The sequence below is a fragment of the Crocodylus porosus genome, unplaced genomic scaffold (genome assembly GCF_001723895.1).
Source record: "Crocodylus porosus isolate Cpor-Errol unplaced genomic scaffold, CroPor_comp1, whole genome shotgun sequence".
Classification (NCBI taxonomy): domain Eukaryota; kingdom Metazoa; phylum Chordata; order Crocodylia; family Crocodylidae; genus Crocodylus; species Crocodylus porosus.
The window spans coordinates 90,919,085-90,942,517 of record NW_017728931.1 but is presented as its reverse complement, the minus strand read 5'-3'; the positions used below and the strand labels follow the sequence as shown (position 1 = coordinate 90,942,517).

The 23,433-nt window shown below is 40.5% G+C and overlaps 1 protein-coding gene across 1 annotated transcript in view; it reads right to left on the bottom strand.

Moving 5' to 3' along the window:
* PRICKLE1 (prickle planar cell polarity protein 1) overlaps positions 1-17,930 on the bottom strand; it is a 91,941-nt gene extending 74,011 nt beyond the window's left edge. Inside the window, exon 1 of the mRNA XM_019543361.1 lies at positions 17,828-17,930. The gene's annotated coding sequence lies outside the window, so the exon portion shown is untranslated. The remainder of the gene's footprint in view (positions 1-17,827) is intronic.
* Between the last annotated feature and the right edge of the window lie 5,503 nt (positions 17,931-23,433).

The window sequence follows — 23,433 nt, the reverse complement described above, 5'->3', positions numbered from 1 at the left end:
GAACAGTGCCTTCAAAAGAAGTGGTGGAAAACTCCATGGCAAGACATTTAATACTGCACTGAGCAGAGAACTTTGACCTGTCATTGCCAGTGTGGAATTGAATACCCAACAAGACTGATCGACTTTGAATCATAAAAAAAAAAAAAAAAAAAAAAAAAAAAAAAAAACACCACACACAGCTGGAAGGGACCTCAGGTTAACCCAATCTAAACTCCAAGGCAGGATCATCCCCTTCTTAAACCACCCCAGACAAATGTTTGTCTAACTTGCTGTTAAATACCTCCAGTAATGGAGATTCCACCACCTCTCTAGGTAGTATGTTCTAGTGCTTAAGATCTGATCTTGAAGGTATGATTCTGTTATCATCCCCACCTCAGAGGACAAAGTATATATAGCTACTGACATCAAAATGTATTTAGAGAAAAAAAAAAATGTAACAAACAGTACATAATATTGCACGGATAAACATACCAAATTAACTTCCTTCAATGCAAGTAATCTTGTCTGTTCTGCTGCAAACCAAGTTTTGAATATTTTGGTAGAGCTTCATAAAGTCCACAGAAGAGTATTTTCTATCTCACCCCACACAGTCACATTGCTCCCAGATATCCCAATATAAGAATCCAGCTGCAGCTGGACTGGTTTTAGTCCAATTGAGTTACTGGATATACAAGGAAATAATTGCATAACGATATAGCTGCATCTTTGACCTGTCTAGTTTGAATGTGCAACTCTTCAGGTGCCAGGTCCTACACAGTGACCTCTCTCAGGCTGGAACTCCACTATTTCCTGCACTCTTAGACCAAGTTTGAGTGAGAGAGAGAGAATTAGAGCAGAGGTTCCCAACCACCGAGCCACAAAGGGTTCGCTGCCAGGTCATGACATAAGCCCCCAGCTCAGACCCCCGTCTGTCTTCCCAGGAGAGCAGCTTCTGCCACAGGCAGCCATGTGTGGGATTAAAGCCGGGCAGCAGGGCAGCCCCAGGAGAGAAACAGCTGGCTCCATGTGCCCCTTCCCACTCCTGCTGCCACGGCTGCACCTGGCATAGCACTGCCCATGCAGCAGATACCAGGGTGTGTGCCAGGCCAGAGGACCCCAGAGGACCCCCCAGCTGGGAGCGGAGAGATGCAGGCAGGGAAACACTTGGGGTGGAAGGCAAGGAGGCAGCTCTGCTGCTTGCTCCTAGGGAAGGCAGCAGACTCCCTTCTTACTGGGCAGCCCCAGCTGGGTCCCCCCAGGCCACCACCTGCACAGCCCCCTCCCTTACTGGGTCCCCCAGTGCCCATGGCTGTGGTGCCCCAACCCATACCTGGGTGCAAAATTAAATATTCACAAGTTTACATATTCAGATATATGCAAATTTAAGCATGTAAATTAGATTGTTTCTATACCTAGTCTGCCAAAATTCTTTGAGTGAGTTTGCTGGTCTGCAGTATAAGAAAAAAAGTTTGGAAACCACTGAATTAGAGTGTACCAACCAGGATTACGCAGTTAGGCTCAACTAGATTCAGCACCTGCAAATCTTCCCTTCCAGAGTTCCTACCAGCAGTGAACCAAAACAACTTTTCAATAAAAGGTATTATGCAGCCTTAATAGTAACACAGCACGAGTGTTTTGTATCCAAAAGATCCACATATATATATCCAATAGTTGCACATAAACCCATCTTATCCCAGACACCTTTCTCCCCACCATATTCTGCATTAACCACAACTTAAACCCCGCATCTTTAATTACAGCCAGCCCCAAAGAGATAGTATCCTTTGTAAGATTAACCACCTTTGTTACTTAACCACATTTGGGTGGCTTACCAGGGGAACAGAGATAGTCTCCAAAATATTCCATTATCTCAGATGTCTGTGGAGCAGATATCAGTCTATTGTTTCCCTTCCTGTATCCTACAGTCAGCTCCCAATTAAATTAAACCATTACAGTCACAGAATGGCCACCATAACATAACCAAATTTATATTACTGACAACTCCTACTTCCTTCACCAAAGAATCCAGAATAGGTTTGGTGTGAAGCAAACTTTACAGTAAAACACCATTAGTTTGATAAGGGATAGCTCAGAGCGTTAGATACCTCAAAGCTATTGTCACTACCCAGACAAAAAGATAAGGTTTTTGTATGCATTATCGTATAGATAATTCAAAATACATATACTTTGAAATTCAAAGCTGTTTTCTTGGATCAGGAAAACCTTGCCAATTCGAAATGCAGGAAACTAAAAAATACTGACCGAAATAAATGTACAGAGTAATTTGCATGCTTCCAAATGACTAGGGTGCATAGACTTAGTTTACTTTAAGTGCTAACCTTAACAATTGATCAGAAAAATAATGAGAAGTTATCCTAGTGACTATTTAAGCAAAGTTCATGAAATGTAGCACAAAGAGTTCCTAATGTTGACCAGCAGCACTGGTCTAGGGGCTCTTTCTCTTCTTAAATCAACTTACATATGGACTCCCCTCCAGTATGAGGGTGAAGGGCAGCCAGGCCAGATGGACACGAGGATCCAGCTCTGTAAGCAGCATGCAGCAGGCCTGGGGTCCTCTGCCATGGGACTCCATGGAGGCTGGGAATGCCCAAGCGGGTGGGAAAACATGGCTCAGGACAGAGGATAGGAAGTGCTAGGGTGCAGGGGAGTCTGCAGGGTTGAGAGGTGGAGGCAGGAGCCCCAGCTACAGACAGTCTGGGGCAGGATCGAGGGTTGGTGGGATATGGGATGGTGGGTTTATGGACGGTTTAGTGGGATTGGGGGGCAAGGGGGGGTAAAACCCAAATGACCAGCTCTACGAATCTGAGATAACTCCACAAGTGATATAATGTTCAAAATATGATCTGCCAGGCTCTTTGGACTTGCCTCCCTTTCTCTTGGGTTTGAATGTAATCCACTGGGCACAGACAGCCCAAACGCCTTACATTTACTGGGTTCTATGATTTATTTGGTTTATGTTACATTTTAAGTTTAGACATCCTTAAAGTTAAAAGAAAGTATACTGGGAAAATATGTAATGTATTTAGATTTATGTCTATTACTGCTTATAAAGCCTATCTATCTACATTAGAAATGTCTCCCTTTAGCCTCCTGGACACAATTCTACTGACATGATTTTAAAGATTGAGGCACAATAGCAGGTAGCTCAAGGAGATAATCTGGGATTTATTCCTTTATGCTACATTAATGGACTGCCAATTTATCCTCCAAATTCATTCTGTTCAGCCTAAGTGAAAGCACTAGAATCTTGGAGAAGAAAGGGGTAGGAAAAAACATCAAAATACTAGAAGTTACACAGAAACAGACTGGAAACTGTTTGGGGTAAAGTTTTATCTATACTCAAGTGCCCTATAAACCAAGGCTTTATCAGTATTAAGCCAAAACAAACAAACAAACAAACAAAATCACTCATGGTCAATTCACTTAAAACACTGGCTTCATACAATGAATGGGATAATTAATTTTCCTTGCAAGCACATACAGCATTGCCACAGAGACTACAAAGATTAAATTACTACTTCAGTTTTGGCAAAAGGTAAAGAAGTATGTATGAGGAGAGAAGGGAGCTAGTTATGCACCAGTGACTAGGAGGCTGCCACACCATCTATGAAGCTTCCAAAAAAAGGTTCCTTGTACTGCTTTCATATACCTAGTTGCATGACAAAGCAGATGCCATGGTTTTGACATTTCACAAGCACAGTTGATGCCTGCTGTTTTGAAAATACAATGGGAAATCTTAGGTCAAAGTCCAAAGTCAGAAATGTTTAACTCAGACATTCCCAGTGAAGAAATCAGAAAAATATTAATAAAATCCAAATGGATACACTTAATTTTGCCAAACTAAGTAGTTTTGCTTCATATTAGTTCATTATTAGTCCGTGTCTGCTTGAGGTGATGTGTCGCCTCCCAGTATGTGTAATTCAGGTACTTTATGCATCTATTCTTTCTCTATGGGCTAAATCCATTTTGATATTTTTGTCCTAATACAGGACACAAAATCTTCAAAATATCCAATTTTTTCATAGGTCAGTAGTTCCCTGTTTCAGTCAGTTCTATTGTTGAACTTCCAAATAACTTCTGTACAATGGGGTTAGCTGAATGAAGGTAGAAGTCTAGGATTACAGGTTCCATTCTTCAAATGTAATAGCTTTTAATATCAAACAGCCTATCTTGCACATACAGAGGAGGACCCAGGAAATCCTGCTTTTGCACACTTCTGATTTGAGCAGCGTCAGATGTAAGATAACTTTACCCATTTAAATTTCTGTGTGGCCAATTTGATGCACCCCTCCCAAAAAGCGGTCAAGCCAAAAATCCTATTTTTCCCCAGTTCCATTTCTATTGAAATCAATGACAACTTTTCATATAAGCCTTACATTTAGTAATTTCTATGATTTACCTGGCTTATGTTAGATTTAAAGTTTAGACATCTTTAAAGTTAGAAGAAAGTATACTGGGAAAATATGTAGTGTATTTTGATTTATATCCATTACTACTTACGAAGCCTATATACAGTTTCTGAAACTGCATTAGAAATTTCTCCCTTTAGCCTCCTAGGCACAATTCTACTGACATGATTTAAAAAGAGTACATTAAAAATACTCATGTTCTACACAATTTACAAGCCTCACAACTGGCACAGGAATAAAAAAACCAAAGTCATTCCAGGTTTAAGAGCATCATCTAGAGTGTGTACACATGTCTAAGTTGACTTAAAATACAGAGACTTAACTAAGTCTACTTTAGCCAAGCCATGTTGAAGGGTACACACATACAACTTCTTGACATGGTGGCAGGCATCTTATGAGCCCTCCTCTGCCCCTTAGAGTTGATTTAACTAATGCAACTCAACATAATACATCTTGGAGGTGCATTACCTTGCACCACATTTAAGTCAACTCTGCTCCACATACATGTGTATGCTCTGAGAGTTAAGTCAACTTAGCTGTCAGAAAGTTAGTATGTGTGTATGCACTCCTAATGATGCCTTGTTTACTGCTTCTGATTCATGGAGACTTCATGAAACAGCACAACGGTGGATATTTTGCTTTATTCTCTTGTCAAAGCCATACATTTTGGATTTTTTAGCTCCATTTCCAGGAAATATCTCTTTTCCAAACATACCATTCTTGCTTTCCCTTCCATGTCATAACAGCAAATTGACGGCCAACACAGTACAATCAATACAACATGGTCCTGGGGAGAAGAACGCTTGAAGTTACTAAATGTGGAAAGCCATCATTTATTAACCTTTGCTCAGCTATGTAACTGTGTGCTGCCAAAAACTATTGCATGCTTATTCCCTTACTGTGACTTAATTTCCAAGAACAGGTAAGAGCACATTACATATATTTATTTTCTTTCACTTAAAATGCTGTTCAACAATTCTACATTAGAAATCATTAAAAACTACCATTGTGCTCCTACAAGCTGTGATCTCACAAACTACAGAAAGCCATTTCTTAGATACAAGACCTTGAAGGAACAGACAAAATGTTACAAGAAATTATGAGTACACAGTACGTGCTTTACCAAAATTGGGCTTGCTGTCCATCTAGCATTCTGTCTTAGTGTGGCTAGCCCTGCTCCTCCTTCCTCCCCACCCCAACATTGGAAAAGGTGCAGGACACCCCAGAGTAGGCAGATGTACTAATATACCATCATGAAAGTTTCACCTTAATCCCCAATAGTTAAGACAGTCTTCAAGTAGAGTACTGAAACATGAATTCTCTTGTTGATACTTTATCATTAACTCTAGATTTGGTATCTATACCGTCTCTATATGTCAATAAATATTCAGCCACAATGACAGCCTGCATGGCAATGAGTCCTACATTATGATGCAAGAGGTTGGCTGGCCCTCTCTGTGTCCAACAAGGGACACTTTGCTCTTGGATGGGTCTTTAAGATGAAGCATAAGAGTGTGGGCTTGACCATTCTTTTAAAAAAATCCATGTTTTTTTTCCAGCAGTGAGATGTGACACTTGAGTTGCAGCTGCAGCCTTTGTGCAGCAAGTAAGGTAATGGTTCTGAAAGTGAGGAGGGAGGGGGAGAAGACTGCTTTATTTGGGCTGGTGTTTTGCTCAAGAGCTATTGAATTTATACTCATACCAGATCTTTTTGTTCAGGCTGGTGATTGGTTCAGATTGGATTCTTTTAAATGTTTTGTATTATTTCATTCCATGGTGTTTAGATACTACTCAGATGCATACTTTGTGTGAATGAATTTAATAAAGTATGCGTGTTGGTAAAGAGCTTTGGGATTGTTTAGGATGAAAGGCATACACAAGTGTAAAACATTATAATATTGTTAGATAACGCAGTTCCAAAATTATTTGTTTACATCCTCATTCAAGAGGAAGAGCGCACAGAAACAGCATGCCTTATTTATTATGCATAATTTGAAACATAAGATTTCCCTTCCACAATACATCAAGATTTTTTTTTTTTTTTTTGTTGGAGTGGCTTATGCTTTCAGACAGCTGCTTAATAAAATACAGAGCCTGTTGGCTTTAGTTAAAAGTTCATAGCTGAAATTATTGGAGAAAGAAAGAAATGAGCATCAGTTCCAAAGGTCACATTCTTAGACGTACTACACCCAAAAATTAGGCATATGCACCTCAAGCCTGGTTTTCAGGGTGCTGTGTGCCCACAGTATCTGCTGAACACAGTAGGTGTTCTGGGCCCAGATCTGTGAAAGGAGGGCCCTGCTGTGTTCCCTGGAAACAATTTTTTTTTTATATATTTAATCATTTTACATGCTTTTAATGTGTGTTCCTTCTTAATAAAAATATCAACAATTAATGGTCACTTTTCAGAAAAAGAGTCAACTTCTAAATTCAGTGTCAAGAAAGCTTAAAACAGTGCCAGAGAAAACTGACCGGAAGGAGAAGTCTTCCTATGAAACTGCCTGAGGGCTTATTTCACACTCCAAATGGGCTCTGAATTCTAGCTTGAAGGCATACCACATTCCCTGAATTTGCAGCTGTTGAAGCTGCTCCCCATTCCCAAGAGGATATCTGTCTTTAACTAGTGCCTCCATACTGATAGATTCAGCCTTTGTGACTGCTCGGATGTAGACTTTTCCCCATGGAAAAAAAATGGGCAAATGTAGCTTATTCCTAGGGTGACTGCATGGCCCGGTTTGACCAGGACAGTCCTGGATTTTGTAAGCTGATCCTGGCCAATTGATGAAGAATGAAACAAAAGACCTGGAAAGTTCTGGGCACGGGGTGCAGTCCAGCAGGCAGGTTGAACAGCCTAGTGTGCCAGGCAGGTGGGTGGGCACGCACTACTGCTGCTTTTAAGGAGGCAAGGTGGGTGAACTGGAACAGTTTCCAGCCCAGTCTACCCCTTGCCTCCAGCTGCTGCTCAGAAGTAGATGGGCTGACAACATGCAACAGGGTAGCACCTGCTCCAGTCCACCCACTTTGCTGCCACATGGCAGTAGCCATGCATGCCCACCTGCCCAGCGTACCATGCTGCTCTGGCTGCTCAACTGCATCTCATACCCTACCCCATTTGCCTCTGCCTCAGTGAGCAGCACTGCTGACTTGAGGAGGGATGGAGGGCAGTGTTCTGGATTTCCTTAAAAATAGTATGGCCACCCTACCTATTCCCCATATGGATCACTGAAACACCTCTGAGTTAGCCTGGGACATTTTAAGATGCATCTGCACATAGGAAAGAGTCAGTTTCTTTCTCTGGCTGATTAGCATTCAGCCATAACCACAGAGCAGATTATAGTGGGCTATAACATTTACCTGCAGAAAAGTCCTGAACTTGGATTGTCTGAAAGAAAGAGATTGGATTTACAGGGCAAAAGTTCTACCTCTTAAGTAATGGTTAGGAGAAGGGACTTCATCTATTGCATTGCCACAGTGGTGTCTTCCACTACCAGGAACTCTGGCAACTGTAAACAGGAAGCCAATACAGTAAATATCAAGTCTTATAAAAGTCATGTTCCTCCTCTCCAGTCTATATTATCAAGTAGTTAACTGTTCCAGCCACGTTTCCAAGTCACTTCACTAGTTCAATATTGTTCAATGAATCACCTTTAAGTCACTTGACCTTACATTCAAGTACTCCAGACCCGCTATCTATGTATCTAACTGGATCTCTCTTTACATTCCTCATTTTACTAAGTGTCAGCCTCAATAATCCATTGGTCTCTCTCAAGCATAAATATGAGAGTCTTTTGCTATTATGCACCTTTTACTGAGGATGTACTTCCAGAATATACCACAGCCTCCACATTTCTTCATTAAATCACACCTGAAGCACTGCCATCAGTTAGAACAATAAAGATAAACCTCAGCTTGAAACTATCACAATGTACTTAATATGTTTAAAGCAGACAACCACTTAAACTTATCTGCACACCTGAATCCTGTCCCTTTCTGATGCAAGTTTTAAATCTTATTTATCATTTTGATAGCAGAGTGTTTGGGAAAGGGGCTTTTCTTCAAGTACATCTTCTGCAAAGGACCCAGTGCATTTATGAGTCCTATAAAATAGTAATGACACAAGTGTGAGGAAGGAAGACATCTCAGGGCTCAAATAAAGGGCCTGTTGTTAGTTACAGAGAGCACACACAGGTGTCAGCCCTTTCCTTGTTCCCCGTCCCTACTGTGCAATGCCTTTGGGCTTCACAATTCAATCTAATATCATTATGTTAAATACCAAGCAGTTGGACATGAGCAATTAGCCATGTACTGAAAGCAAATTAAGGCGCCTTCTGCTACAAAGACCAAACACCTAGGAATCAAGGATTCCAAGTATGCATGCATGTGTATGCATACACGTGTGTGTACACATTTAACATAGCTTTTGAAGAGTAATATATCCTCTGCCCTCGAAGACTATTTCTGCCTAGGAAACATACAGTACAACAATCAATCAATTATACTACTTGACTATTCACATCACCTCATTTGCTTTATATGTAACGTGTTATGTTAAAAAAAAAATGCTACTTTCATGCTAATAAAAATCAGATTCTTTACTGTACTTCGTCTCAAATGGCATAATCTCCCAACTTGCTTTGCTACCCTGGAGGAAAATTAAAAATAAACCAATCCATCCATTTAAAGTGCCAATGCCCTACATGAACAGACTATTTTGTGTTATTTTTGAACTGTAAGAGAGGCAGTCAAAGCAGAAGTAAACGTTTAAATTTTCAGTTAGGTAAGGGATACTGTGTTAGTTTTCAAACCTAACTAGTGGTAGAGTTGGAATTTGTTCTAGTAGCTAATGAATGAGGTGACTGTTTTTTCAAAAATACACATAGATATAGGTCATAGCTAGTATGAACAGTTTTTATAGCACTGCTTTATAATCCCAGTCAATGATTTGAATACCGCTGCTAATTAAGTGCCCTAGTCTACTGCCAAAGAAAGTAAATAAATACCAGCACCCATCAAAACTTGCAGCAATAGTGAGATGTCTGTAAATGTTCAGCAGTCATTTCCCTATGCTCAGCTGCTCCAAGAAACATTAGAATAAGTTTTCCCACTTACGGAAAAATCTGTGTGTAGTGAGGATGCAGCCACACACTTAGCAAATCAAAGCAATTTTATCTCACTACATTTTGTATCTGGATAGAATTAGTCTTCTATTACTTCTCGTGCATATCAGTTTCAAGATGGAAGTCCTGGAGAAAAGAGCTTGAAGAGATTGAGAACTAAAGATTTCACATTTCATGCACACTCAGTCCAACAAGAACTCAATGCTTCCTCCCTTCTTTCAGACCTGCATAAGAAACTCTGGGCTCATCCAGAAAGGAGTTTTGACAGAGTACAATAACTGCTTTTGCATGTCTGCATTGCGATACTGAATTCTTGGGATTTCTGTAGTTGAACTTAAAATTCAAAGACTTAATACCAAACCAAGTTATGAGCAGTGCTGTTAGCCTTCTATTGCAAGAAATGCATGCTAGAAACATGAGAACCATTACCTAGAAAATAATGAAATCTTAGTGAACCATCGAACAAGTTTAGGTCATCCGACTGCAAAACAATATAATCAAGCAACCAGATTCTCTTCCGATCCCATTTTACATGTTCTACCTTCATTGGCTATAGTGGAGCTTCTTTACTATTTATGCCTTTGGGAGAGGAGGGGTGTCAAGCTTCATGTTTAAAAGGAGTAGCAGACTTGTCCAACTGCAGTATAGGGTCATGTTTAAAAAGTCAGAAAAAGATAAACTGTGAAACTGATAAAGCACAGAGCTGAAGGTAAGAGGAGAGTCTCCAGTTGAGAAAAGCTTAGCGTTTAACTGAATGCTCAAAATTCATGTGAGGAACAAGAGTTATTACAGTACAATACAATTTTTTACCTGCCTTCTGGCAGAAGCCTTTAAAGTTTTCATTTTTCACTATTTAGACAATTTCTTCACAGATGAGGACTAGAACTTCTTCTGTAAATAACCCAGGATTCTCACCATCATCAAGAGTAGCAATGTCTCTCATGAGACACTCTGAGAGAAAGCTGTGCTCCCTAGTGGCTTACTCCCAATTTAGGACCTTCACTGAGGTCAGTGTAGTTATTACAACAGTGCTAAACCAAAGTAATGTCATGGTGCATCTGCCTTCTTGTCTCATCACTAAGTACACAAACGTGCTTATGTGGCTTGCTGAGCTTTAAACTGCAAGGGTGTTACAGGTCAGGGGAAAAGTTCATTCACAGAGCTACATCAAGAAGGCTGCTTTTCCTCTTTTATTGAATTGAGTTTCCTTTGATAGTTTCATCAATTCATTTTCGTGTTTAATTCCCAAACTTCCTCATTATTATTTAAAAATGCACAGGATTTCTCCTTAGGTTAATGCTACCCAAGTTCTGTAAGAATAGGATTTTCATAGCACCACTATCTGCTCCCATAGGAAACAAAACATTACAAGTATTTTTAAACAGCACTTGCTAAGATAATTTTTCAGCAGTAGTCAGGGGAATAAAGTACATTATTTTCCATGCTAAAATAATGATTCTCCCATTCATTTAAGAATGTTTCAAATCAGTAAAGATATATAACAAACCTCCATTATTCCTAATATAACCTCCTCTACATCATAATAGCCAACTCCAAGATAACATACATTAAATTTTTTTAATAGGTCAAAAATGAATGTACTTTTGTAGATGGGTACTACAAAAAAAAAAAAGCATCAAAAAGAAAGAAACAAAACAAAAATCTGTTAGCCATTGTTTAAAGAGACCAAATTTACCATTTTTACTTTTCTTGTAAGCAGAAATTAAGTTTTAGAGATAGCTTTGCACAGAAATCTGAAAAGCAGTAAGTATGGCTCAATGTAATGAGCGCTTTTTGGTTGGTGGGATTGTTGATTAAATGGAAACGGCAATTTTGTTCAAGTTACATATACGGCAGGGTACAGATGCTTCTAATGAAGTGAGCTCAGGTTCAGGAAAGCTTATGCATTTCTGATTTAGTTAGTCTACATGGTGACTTTCTACCCTGCCTTTTGCCTGACTTCAGACTAACATGGCTAACTACCTCTCTGTGCCCAGGCTAGATATAAAAACTAGAACTTTCCAAATCTGCTCTAAATTAAAGAATCATCTAAACTGGTTACAAGATATTATTATTATTTATGTGAAAAGCTTTCTTGCATAGAAAAGCAGACAGGGTACTAGGACCCTTTGACTAGGTTGGTCTGTAGAACTATTAATGCCACATTAGATAACCAGAAATCCCCAATATATTTTCTGAGCAGATTGCTTGCAAGAGGGGGAAGATCAGCATTTACCAAATTTGCAGATAACTAAATACCCAATTACTCAGTTCACTAATCTAAGCAATGCTGCACCCCTTGTGGCAAGTAAGCACAAGGCAATCCTGTGAAATGCCAAGTGATTTCCACATAGCATACCTACCCCTCCCTCTCCAGTCCTGATAAAGCCAACGAACACCTAGAAGGAAATATTCAGCAATTTGTGAATCAGGTCCCAGAATCTGAGATGACCTGAGTAGCAGTGATGTCTACCCTGATGGATACTGATGACCACAAGATTTGGTGGGGGTGGGGAGTTGGGTTTTTTTCCCCCTAGTATTTCACCCTTGATACCTACTTGGAGCCAATTCTGTATTATGATGTTTAGCATAGGAAAGTAGTTTTCTGCTTAATATCTTTGACTTAAGAGTAAAATGTTTCCAGTACCTCAGTATAGAAGGAAGTCTGGTCTACTTTCAACACATTTGGCAGCACTTGAGGACATTTTGTTGGCTATTAGCCTGCCAAGCTGTTTAGGCTTATAGACGGAGCACAAAGAAACTTATATGATTAATTCAGTTAAATATAAACATATCCTCTGTATATTTTATTCCCTCCTTCCACATGTACAGATCTCTAAATCATTTCAGTCCTACAGTAAATGAGAACTCAGTATTTAGCAAGATCCTCTATGCTTTGTAAACAAGATCTCACAGAGAAATTATCCATATGATCATTCTGACGAACAAAGGATCAGAAAGGAATTAAAATGCCTATGAAAAAAATATGTGATTCACCTTAAGATTCTAGACCAAACTTCACCCATCTAGATACATTTGTTAATCATTAATAAAATAAGCAGTGTTTTACATACAAACATCATCATTAATGATCATCCCCATCTTAACAACAGAATATTTTGCCCTCGGAAGAGCTAAAACTTTTTTGAACCTGGGTTAATGCTAGAATGTTAATGCATGTATACACACATATTTTGAGCTGCAACTTTACTAAATTTCACTGGGAAATGAAAATGGTGAGCATGAGCACAAGAGAGAAAGCTTCTTTTAAACCTTTTGTAGAGGTTTGTTTTCAATTTAGGGTACTCATTTTAGTGCTTTTTTCAAAACAAGTTAGACTTATTGTTAGGTAAACTGACCTACGCATGAAAGTTATTGAAAAGCATTCTGTTTGTACCATGGTTACTGTGTGGTTGTGCCACTACAGAAAAAAGAAAAAGAAAAAAAAAAAAAAAAAAATCAGCACTGGGTGGGGACAGCTGTCTAACTAGCCAGCGTGCTCAGGTGGTAGAGCAAGAATGACTGTGTGGCTAGCTTAATCTCTGCTGAGCTAGCAACTGGACTTTCATAAATGGACCTAACTAATGAAAAAGGTATAAAAAGAATATAGCGTTCACATGAAGGCAACTTTATAAACATGTTCTGGACCAGGAGCACTACAAGACTTTATAAACAGATCAAGAAAAAACAAAGTATTTCATACTTTTAACTTTTGTGATGTGGGTTTCTTTAAAAAACACCCCCCTTACAACAAATTTTTAAAGTCTCTGATTAAAGTTAAAAAGGTATAAGACACACAAATAATAAAAAAGGATAAAAGAAAAAAAGTATATTAAGGCAAGGACAGAATCCTAATGCTTTTGAAACGTATGAAGCCATGTGCTCTACTTAGTATATTTTCAGACCTATAATTTCTTATTAATAATAATGGGAACTAATCATGTCTATTATAATAATAATCGCTAGATGGGAAGATAGCTGTGCAATTTGGATTTCTTTAAATATATTCATGCCTGTAGATGGACTTGTATCTAAGTTTACACTAAAATAGTCTAGCAGTTTCCTTTTTAAAAAACAAACAAACAGTACTGAGGTTTGTATCATGTCACTGATTTTTTTAAGCAGATATAATGTAATTGAACCTGTTTAATTATGCTGTATATGAACAACTGACTTCAGAGGAGAGGGCCAAGAGTTAGAAGTGCACTTGGATTTGGCATGTGGCAGAAACAGAATCCTAGACCAGATATTGTATAATGTTATGTTGTGGCTACTACGAGAAAGATTAAAAAGCAACAAAATTGAAAAAGGTGGTTATAAAAATATCACAGGAAACCAAATAGCCTCTATTTAAATTAAAAGCAATCAAAGTCCGATACTTGGAAGGCCCTTGGAAGGCACGTGGAAATGCTTTTTGGCATGCCAATGTGTGTAATTGGAAACATTTCAAAACAGAATTGTTACTGAAGTCAAAGACCATAATTGCAAGCTGTGGGATCTGTGCCTTTGATAAAAGAATAGCAGCTGAGTAAGACTGCTATGCATGAAGTGGGCTTGTAGGTTTATGTCTGTAATAGTTTTATCAGCTTATTGCCAAATCTTTAGACCTAGAGAGGCGGGAGAGAGAAGGGGTAAAAAAAGTGGAGAGAAGCACACAAACCAGAACAGCAAGAGCTATTAGGTACTATAAATCAACAATTCAGAAACAAATCTTAGACAGGGCTACATGGCTTCAGTACCAGAACAACTGAAATAACACAGCTTCAACTTCTGCACATGTGTAATCCACTAGAAATGAAAGGTCTGTCTGAGACTGTATCCACCACAGGTTTATAAGCAAGAAAAACACTCACAGCTTGATTGGTCAGTTGTTTTTCAGGATCATTCTGAAATACATTATGGTTACATTAAAAAAAATAAAGCAATAATAAAACAAAACAAAACAAAAAAAATGGGCTCTTATAGGCACAGTTCCAAGAAGAGGTAAATGACAGCTGCTTACTAGTTTACAGATATTTGAAGAGTATTAAAAATGTTTTTGTTGGCTCATACCTCTCTGTCTCTTGACATTTTTAATTCGTTGTGTATATTTAAAAAAAATTCTCCTTGCAGGAAAACCCTGGAAAGAGTATAATCAAACCATGCTGAGAAATCATTCCACTTTCCTGGAGAAGCTAAAGAAAAAATGAGTTTAATGTGTTTAGAGTGAAGTCTAAATAAGCACACAATACAAAAGACACAGGAAGATTTATTACAGACCCCTTGAGAAATTTTTTTCAATAACTGGAAATATCCTTTGACAATAGATCAGCAACTAAAGAACTGTTCCTGGAAAAACTGTATCATTCTGGCAAACAGTAAAGTGATCTGATTAGTCTAATCTTGGTATCTCTGCCAGAAATGTCATGACATCAGTGTGCTATAACTTGTAAAACGTGTTTCTTCCCACTATTCTTCAGTCAGAAGCTGGGGAGGGGTCCTCCTCAATGTAAGGCCCCAGTCCAAATGCTTATGAATGCAAGTAACAGCTACTCACTTGAGTAAATGTTTCCAGGAGCAAAGCTTAAAAATTCATGGCTCACAGAAAGTATACTCTAATGAACTACAGTTAACCGCAAATTTACCTCTGTTTAGAACATCTGTAAACAGACAATAGTGTTGGCTAAGCTTAAGTTGAAAACTGTTGAACTGGCCTTCTTTGAAAGTTAAAGATTCAAGATATAAAAACAGCCATGTAGTCATTATATGCCTTGCTCATAAACAAGAATCTTTAACCTTAGGCAATATTTGACTATAGAACATTAATGAAGCGGCTGGTTTATGAGAAATAAAGGAGTGATGACGTTGAAAAAAAATTCTCTGAGGGCATGTTAGCCGAGACAGTGATGGTGTACCTGGCCCAAAAGTACAGACAAATTCTGTCAAAAAGTCTGGTGATGAGAAAAAAAAAAAAAAAAAAAAAAAAAAAAGAGAAAGAGATACTGTTCATTGTTTTCCACTTTTTTTTTTTCACCTTAACTCCATTGTCATAAGGCTTGTATTGCTTGGATACTGAATCTAATATTCTGGCTTTCTTGGAGATTGAATCTTGATCTGTTTTTTATTAAGGATTTTGCATAACATATTGGTGATTATTTTTACATGCAGTTCTGTACCACAGCAGAATAGTTTTGGTCTTTGCATCTTGGTCCAGGCCATCACAAATGGTCACTACAACCACTAGCCAAAGACATAAGAATAAATTCCATACAATTTTATCCTGTGGAAATTTAGATGTTAATCAACACTGCAATTTTTCAATGGAAAAATAATGACAGAGCAAAAACCATCTGATTGTCATATGCTAATCAAATAAGCAATGCCAAATTCACTAAATATCCTACTACAACCATAGGGGGAGACAGACCAAACATTTAAATTAGAAGTCAGATTATCAATGTGCCAAGTCATTCCTCAGATTTTCTCCTTACATAGATTATGAAACACAAAAGTATAAGAAAAGCAAGCAAAACCTGTTTGCTTTGAAATGTTAAAAAACTTTCTTCTTTGCTAGTGGAAAGCATTTATTCTAAATAAATTCTCATTAAAATGTTATAATTAAGTAGCCTACAAAGAACTTTCCCAGCACAGAGGCTGCTCTCTCTCAAATAAAGAACTCTGTGTTTTAGGGCACTAAAATGAAAAGTAAACTATTTGAGAGGGAAGGCAATGAAGTTCCTCTATACATGCATGGAAATTCTAGCACAAAAATCCATACATATTTCACAGTACTGTATTATTATTTTTAATTATGTTGGTATTTTTTAGCCATTTTGTCTCTTTCTAAACATCAGAATCATTGTCTTGTATATGTAGGCTTCATTTTGCTTAAAAAAATCCTAAATTGAAACAGATTTTTTTTAACAATTACCTTTTTCAGAGTTATCATAGTATAGGATATTAGGAAAAAGCCAGACTCCCCTGTTGCTTTTACCCACATCTGACTCCAATCTTAATAGTTCAGCTATTAACCCTGTAAGGAGTTGTTGTTTTTTTTCTCCCAGCTGATGTTAAATGTTTTAGGTGGCTGACCTGGGCTAACTCATTACAACACCCTGTATTATACAGGGCTAACAGCAGCTCCATAGTTTATCATGTTCTAGAATCCAAAAATCTGTTTTGCTCATCCTGACTTGTGCTGTTAGAACAAATAAACTATCAGTATATTAAATGGGACTGCTTTGCTTTTTAACGTCCTCTACGAAGACCGAAATCAATACTGCCATTTGGTCCAAAATTTTACCTATAGTATGTATAGTTGTTTCTGTCATACCACCACAGCAATGCTGACCTCATTAGAAAAACAAAACTAAGAGAAAATGAGTTTTACAGAGAAAACCAAATAGAATTTCTGACTTTGGCAAAACAGAACCTGGTTATTTAATCCGAGGTCAAAGTTTTCAGCTCAAGACAAAGCCTGGAATCATTAAGCTGGCAAGTCCCGTTGACCATTTTTTTTGACACCTTTTAGTTTTCACTTGCAGGGAATATTCATTGCTAACCTTTAAATCCTCTGTATAAACATTTCTTGGAGAGCTTGTAAAACATCCCCCCACTGCGTTTCCTGACTCTCCGGTTGATGGCATTTTGAAACACTGGTCTGAGGAGAGGGCTCTGTTTTGCTTTCCTCAGCCCCCTAGCTTGGAGGCAACGACAGATTCCCAGCCCAGGCTAGAGGCAGCCGCCCTTGGGGGAGACCACGCTGAAGGCAAGCTGAACCCAACCCCACCAGACAGACACAGGGAAACCATTCCTGCTTAAGTTTAAAAGACCCCGGTTGGGAACAAATATTGTTGGAGAGAGAAAGAGCCTGAGAAACATTCCTCACCTTTCTGAGCTCTCTTAACCCGGGGGCAACATCTTAGTTATCATGAGCTGGGGTGGGGAGGAGGGCAGACACCTTTCCCGGGAGGGAGTCTGAAAGCAGCCCCTTGCCGGGGGTGGCCGGGGCTCCCCCGGGGCCGGGCAACTGCAGGGGACTGCAGCCTAGATCCCGCAGAAAGCCAAAGGCTCCGCGGGGAGAGCAGCAGTTGTCACCCAAGTGACAGGCAGCAGCTGAGCGGACACACGCGGAGCCCCCGCAGGCAGACGCAACGCAGCTCCCCACGGGCTGGACGAGGAGAGCGCCAGCCGGCTGCGGGGGAGGCTGAGGCAGCGCCCCCCATGCCCGGCCTGCCCCAAGGCGCTGCCCCCAACCGGCACCCCCTCCCCCTGGCCGGGCTCTTGCAGCGCAGCGCCCCCTGTCGCAGTCCTGGCACTTACCGCGGGACCAGGCTGGCCGGGGGCAGCGGCGTGGGGGGGTCAGTGCGGGCGCGAGGCGCGCATCCTCCGCGGGCAGCTGCGCGCGCCGAGGGAGCCGCCGCGACTGAGCGCCCTCCGACTGCAGCTCCAGCGCTTCGTGCCCGGCACAGTGACACTCGCGCTGCGCGCAGCCGATTGGCTGCGGCCGGCCGCGCGGGCCAATCGCCGACGGACTGGGGGCGCCGGCAGCTGGAAAACCCGGAGGGCGGGCTCTGCAGGAGCGGGCCGGCGGCTGGGCGGGCGCGGCGGGTCTTAGTGAGCTACAAAGCGCCGGGGCTGGAGGGGGCAGGCAGGCTCCGCCTGCGCGCTGAGGCGCAGCACAAGTCCCTCAGGGCCTCTCCCCGCCCCAACACCCCTCTCTGTTTTTCTGCACGAGGTGCCAGTGGGTTTGAAGGCAGGGCCGGAGGGGCAAGACTTGCGCGCCCCATTTCTTTCCCCTCAGCAAACGGGCTCCTGCAGCCAAGCGCTCCGCTTTTCGCTGCCGGCTTCTCCCGAGGGAGACTCGGGGGAGAAATACATACCTTTAAAAAAAGCAACAAAGTGAAACTTTTCCCCACTGATCTACACCATGACATCTCCTTGGGGGTCGGGGGACGTGTCCTCGACTCCCCCAGCGGGTCGGGCAGGCGCGCGCCGCAGCCCCGCCGCCGCCTCTGCCTGCGCACATGCCGTTTGGCACGCTTTAAAGCAACCACCCCCGTCTTGGCTTTGAGGTCGACTGAAGTTCCCTGCGTTTCCCGGAGGAAACTGCAGAACACCCCCGAGGTTGGGAATGTGACAGCTGGAGAGGGAGCCGTGCACCCAGGCTGCTTGGGCTCCCAGGCTGAGAGAACATGACTTGAGTTCAGGTCCCACCCCCAGCTACATCCTCCTGCCAAAGATGCAGACCCCACCCTGGCATGTCTACACGTGCATTAATGCGCCATAATTAGTAACTATGGCACATTAAGTTTAGTACCTCTAATAACAGGTACTAACTTAATGTGCTGTAATTGGTGCTGCTGCACACATCTCTTAAGGGATGCTAACGCACAGTAGAAGTAGTCTACTGCACTTCTAGTTTATCGTGTAGATGTAGTCCCGGGCCTTGAAAACCTTCAAGGACACAGATTCTAAGATCAGACGAGGCTATTCACTCAGGCAGAGACCATCCCAGTAGGTGCGGGGCCCTGGCCTGTGTGGGTCCTGGACACGAAGATGCCAGGGAGCAGGGGGTGGTGAGCAGCTGGACACGAAGCCAGCAGTGGCATGGAGTCACCAGCACTAAGAAGACCCTGTAGGAGGGGCTGCAGCTGCTCTGCCCAGCTCCATGGCCCCCCCCACCCCCCAAAGCGCCGGGCCTGGGGCAGTCACCCTGATTTGCCCCCCATCTCCTGGAGGGATGGCCCTGCACTCAGGAGACATATATTTAAAGACATTTTTTGCTGACTATATACCTAACAATCCTTTCAATAATGTTTTAAAATCTACCTTAGTTTTGAGCTATCATTTTGTTTGCTTGCTCTTCACACAGCCCCAGCAACAAAAATCAAGATGTCAGTTTAAATTTTGCTTGTAGTCAGTTTTCTGTTCAGGTTCTTGCAAGACTGCAGGGGAAATGTTTAAATCCAAATTTAAAATGTTTTTTATTGATGTAAAGGAAAAACTCTGAAGGCATTTAGTCATTATTAGAGACGCATGAAACCTAAACTAGGAATCTTGTCTGTAGTGTCTCATTATTGACTCTTTTATTTGGGGGATTATTTGTGGTTTAGAAACGGTTACATTTCTTTTTGCCTTTCTAGCCACAATTCTTTTCCAGTGTTAAGGAAGCGTGTGATCATCTGAAAATAATCTTAACATATTAGAAAACGTTCAAATGGAACATCTCATACAGAAGTTACTCTAAAACTAGGTATTAGCCATTATAGTTGGTGTCCAGCTTTGCACAAATTGAAAATTTTCATTTGGGAGTTTAGACCTCCATGTGTTGAGTGTTTCAAGATATAGGATCATCATTGTACTGGTCATGTGAACTGGCCCTTCTAAGGTTTATTTAACTCTGATATCAAATATTTTTCTTCTAGATTAAAATTTCAGAAAAAAACTAACGAATGCGTCTGCTCTTTCAGGTGGAAGCTCACAAGAGCTGGTTTCCTACACATTTTTTTCAGCAGAATATCAACAATTCTAGAATTTAAAATATACATATGCTATTTTATAGAATAATGTAAAAGATGAAGAAATGAAACAGAAATCCAAGGTAAAAAACAAAAAAGGAAGGGATAAAAAAGATGGAAGAAGGGCTGATCAAAACTGTTCTGCACTGTTTGTTCCTCTTCTACTATGTATCCGTTGTGCTATGTTCCTTCATGCCAATTATTCAAGCATTTCCACAGTGCTTATCACTGTAATATCTAGGCACATTCAGAATGTGCTGCAGCATTACATGACTTCCTTCATTTACTTCTTCCCACTTTGAGCCCTGATATAGGAAATAAGATTGCTGGCTTTTAAATAGCAACCCTTGTTTATGGTGTTTACAGTCATATATTAACAGATCAGAATCTGGGATGAACTGCTGGGCTATCCTGCTCTTAAAGATTTTATGGCTAATGCACCCTTTTAAGTTGTATATCTCTTTATCTGGCACTCAGTTACAAATGCCTCTCATTAAGCTATAAACCTTTAGCTTCTATTTAACCTTATGGGTAGCCTGGAAGCCTGCTAAAATGTGATTTAAAATGTGGCTAAAATATGGCCTCACCTGTAATGTTAAACTGGTAGAATAGATTGTGCAGTATTACAATACATCATAGTTATATAAGAAACTGTACTCACAGCCTTTTAAAATCTGCAGATAGATTGCACACTCCCTCAACTCTCCTTTTAACAACCAGGAAATCTTCTTTCTGCACCCACAGGAATCTGCAGGTGTGGAGGGGAAATGTAGGGGCTGGGCATGTCTCCTCACATCCCAGTAAAATGAAAAAATGTAATTCATGAGTGAAAGCACTTGGGAATGGGTGGCATACATTCCCTCCAAATTTTTAATACTCCCAACTTGTCTGTAGAGCTGTTGCATTCTCAGTACAGATCCTCCTGTTGTTTTTCATGTCTTTGCCCTTCTATCAGTGATGATGGGCATTTTTACCATGCTGTCCTGCTTTTCAGCTGGCTGGGGAAGGCATGAAGGAGTCTAAAGGGTAGTTGCATGTAAGGGAGTCCTTACCAGTCAGAAAGATCTATATTTCTAAGTGTAAAGAAAAAAATAGTTTTTCTTCAGTATTTACAAAAGAAAAAATATAATACAGACAAACAAGCAGGCCTATCTATATAAGCTAGTCTCTGTTTTGTCATCCTTGCTTAGCCTTTATGGAATTCTAAGTGCATAGGAACAACTATTATGTAAAAAATATACTGTATATATAAGTAAACATATAATTTCACAAAGGAATAATGTCAGCTTCCATTAATTTATCAAGTTTATAAATTATAAGGAATATGATTTTGGCCTCTGCTGCAAACACTCTTGAAAAAACATGATAAACAACTCTGACAGGCGATTTTCATGGAAGGGAAATTACACACACACACACACACACACACACACACACACACAGCCTGGGACAGCTTGTTCTGCACTGAAAGCTAGGAGATCATTTCTAGTCCCAGCTCTTCCAATGGGTGCTGTTAATATTTTTTGCCCTTACTGTTTACCAAAGCCTCATATCTCAAGTGATATAACTATCATTCACTCACTTTACAGAAAAATGAGAATTCGTATAAGGTCACTTTGGCCAGAAGTAGGAATAGAGCCCCTGTATGTAATAAAATGGGCAACTCTAATCCACTTTATCAGGCTGCCTTATAGAAGGGACATGCCAAACTTTGTATCCTACCACAGGGTGGCTTTTGATCACCTTTTAGTGGGTAAATCCTAGTTTGAGATTTATGACTAGTATTCTAGACATTCCAACAAAAATAACTCTTTAGCTCAAATGTCAAAAACTGATGCTGTAATCTCTAGAGGTCCTTAGATTCAGTCCCCACAGATGACACAAAGACTTTGTTGCATTTCGCTATATTGTCTCTAACCACTAGATTATACACTGCTTCTAGGCCCAAGAAGAAAAAAAATGGGAATCCTGATGCCTGATATCTCACAACTCTTTCACAAATAGCTGTGTATCTCACACCAAAAAGCTGTGTAACTAGAGTTAACTCATCTACTCATACTAATCTACGTAAACAGCATGCTTTCTATTAAACAGTTCTAGCTGAAAAGAGCTGGGGGAAAAGAGCTGCTGTGGAACTAAAAATTGTGGGTTCATGCTGCTATTGATTCTTGGTGGTAAGATCAAGTCTTGATTTTTGAATCTCTGCCGTTAGAAATACTGAGGACCAGAGGAAACGGTAGGCAGCTGTAGAAGCAAAAGTCATCCACCAATCATCTAGAGCCCACATAGATCTTGAGAGATTCACAGGTTTTTGAGTGGAACATATCAATTTCAGCAGGTCATGCAATCCCCCCTGGACACAAAATCCTCTGACTCTGGAGATGTTGAAGCCAACTCTGAAAAGAAACAACCACTTTTTGTTTTCTCCTGGACTCATGTTTCCACATGACACCATACCTCATAGTGGTTACACAATGCAATTGGCTCCCGTCTTACTAGTACTGTCTTGCTCTACTGAAGGTAGAAGCCGCAATGGGGAGTTAATGCTGATTAAAAAAAACCCACTGAAATCTTCTGGATTATCAGTGGAGCATGACACCAAATATTACTGTTCTTTGGAAGATGTGCTCATAAAACTATTCTGATTATCCATCTAGGTTTCAAAATTAGTGATCATAGTATCTGTGCCATGTGCTACAACTCCACTGCCCATGAAGAGCAGCTTTCAGAGGAAGCAGTATGTCATCAGCCCCCTCCTCTTGTAGAACTTCTTCCACCCAACAGCTTGCTAGCAATTACCAAAAATAAAAATGTGCAAGTACAGAAAATGCAAAATCAATTTCCATGCTACTTACAAATACAGAAGACCTCAAACTTTTTCAAACTGTATTGTCATCACTAGGGACTTACCAAATTCACAATTTCACAATTTCATAGTTTTCATGGAAACCAAGAATTTGGCAGCTCCCTGGTGAAAAATCCTGGGGACCATGAAAATTCAGGAAAAGTTCAGGGACTATGAAAAAATGGAAAACAAGCAGAGAACCAGTGGGGGGAAAAAAGGCAGCTGCAAACAGAAAAGGGCAGAGAGCCCTGGAGTCCTGGAGTTGGGGAGGAGGGGCAGGGAGGAAGAGAGGAGACTGGCCAAGAGGCCCTGGAAGTCCTGTCCCCCCACCCCCAAGTTTGACAGGTGGTCATCTGTCAAAATACTTTCTGTTGCTGTTCCAGGTGGTGAAAAAAAAACAAATTAAATTTATAAATATTTTATATTTGATAAACAAATTTAGTTAGCAGTGGCAAATGCAGTTTCAGGTTCTCTCTCTATGGTCAGGTTTCCTTCCAGGTGAAGGCTATGGAAGCTTGAGTATTCAGTCAACTGACCAGGACTTTTTCTGCCCCTATAAACTG